Source organism: Gracilinanus agilis, chromosome 2, assembly GCF_016433145.1.
Source record: "Gracilinanus agilis isolate LMUSP501 chromosome 2, AgileGrace, whole genome shotgun sequence".
NCBI lineage: Eukaryota > Metazoa > Chordata > Mammalia > Didelphimorphia > Didelphidae > Gracilinanus > Gracilinanus agilis.
In genome coordinates, this window is record NC_058131.1 from 139,833,481 (window position 1) to 139,835,563 (window position 2,083).

The following is a 2,083-nucleotide window of genomic DNA, read 5'->3' on the forward strand; positions in this document are numbered from 1 at the left end:
GCTGCCTATTTTTATACCGTTTTAAAATTTGTATTTAAATACAATAAAGCTTTACTTAAAAATGTAAAAATCATTTTTTTAACCCTTACCTTCCATCTTAGGATCAATACTATATTTTAGTTCCAAGGCATAAGAGCAGTAAGGACTAGGCAATGGGGGTCAAGCTACTTGCCCAGGGTCACACATCTAGGAAGTATCTGAGGTCAAATTTGAACCCAGGCTCTAGGCCTGGCTCTCAATCCACTGAGCTACCTAGCTGCCCCTAAAATAATTCTTATGATGTCCTTTAATAACAAATAGCCAGCTAACCTCCATCTGGCTACCCTTTCCAATAATGACTACATTCCCCTCAGCTCACTCATCTTGGTAGCTCCCCATGACCACATGCAGGTTCTTTCCCCACATCTATTACTCAGTAGCCTCTCCTTTGAGATCCATCCTTTTCATTTCTACCACATAATCAGAATCTTGTTAACTTGTCTACAGATCTCCAGGTCATTCCCTTAAATTTATTTTTCAATATTCAATACATGACACAAGTTTTTTCTCTTCTCCAACTCTTGCCCTCATCTTAGGTACTTGAACAATCATATTGACTTTCCCTCAAGCATCCTAACCACTCAGTTCCTCCTCCTACTCCTTAAGACCTTCTCCTCTATCCTCCCTCAGCCCACATAAACATGACCCTATTCTTTATCTTGCTATCACTCACAAATATACCATCTTCATGTTTAGGAATTCTAAAATCCCCTTATCCAATTATAATCTATTGACTTTCCATCTCTCCTGCCATGTTTTGTCAAACTCTACTCTTCATCTATACCATGACCTCCAATCTCTCAACCCAGTTCTCTCCCAGACCATCTTTCCCACACTAGCCATTCTCTCTTCTTTTCCCCATCTTAACTCCTTGTTGGACCAGTTCAATTCTATATTGTCTTGTTGCCTCTAGGATCAAATTCAAAATCTTCTGGTTGACAGTCACTGCCTTTCATAACCTAAACCCCTCTTAGAGCTGTTACTAGGACCAGAAGGTAAGGGTTTAAAACAAACAAACAAATAAATAAATAAATAAAGATAAAAAGCGCTCACCTCCCTCACTTACTCTTTGATCCACTGACATTGGCTGCCTAGCTGTAGACAAGACAGAATATGCCAGCTCCAGGCATATTCTGTCTGTCCCCATTCCTAGAATGCTCCTCCTCAACATAGCCTACTGACTTTCCTGGCTTCCATTAAGTCTCTATTCAAATTGTATCTTCTAGGAAGATTTTTCCAATTCCTCTTAATTCTAGTGCCTTCTCACTCTTAATTATTTCCCATTTATTCTGTCTACAGCTTGTTTATATGTATTTATTAGATTGTGAGCTTCTTGAAGGTAGACACTGTCTTTTGCCTTTTTTTGTGTCCCCAGTGCTTATCAATTAATGTTTATTGATTGACTGGTTTGCATAGATGCCAGCATTAGCCTTTTCATTTACCTCTGGGTAGTATTCTACAGTTTTGATTCTTTTGGTATTGTGACATTCCATGATTTATAGCCATATAAATCCCACTTCCACCAGAGTATGAAAAGGCATGCTGATAAAGAAAAAACCTTAAAATTCTAAGTTCTGATTCACAAGGGGTCCATGAAGAATTTTTTTTTCTCTGTATGGTTCCATGTTTTCCTTACTTGCACCACATTTTTATGAATAAGACAGAAATATAATGTTCATTTAAATAGTTAATATTTGGTCCTCATCATTTTTATGATCATTAAAAATTTTGCAAGCCTATGTTTATACTGTAATAGGTAAATAGACTGAAGCAGATTTTGCAAGCAGGCTAGAGGAAAAACCTTGACTGTCAGCCATGAACATTCTAAATGGAATGAAGGGAAGAAAACCGTTTGCCCTTGAGGACTCTGGTCAAGCTGGGAAAGGGAGAGGGTGTGGATGCCTTTACCTGCCCAGTGAGGAGTCCAAGGAGTGTGAAGTTACCACTGAGAAGGAAGACCTGCCAGGGAAGATCAAGTGAGCAAGAAGATCTAGCTGGGGTGGTGGACATCCCAGTCTGAGACAAGCTCCTTGATTAGCATTTC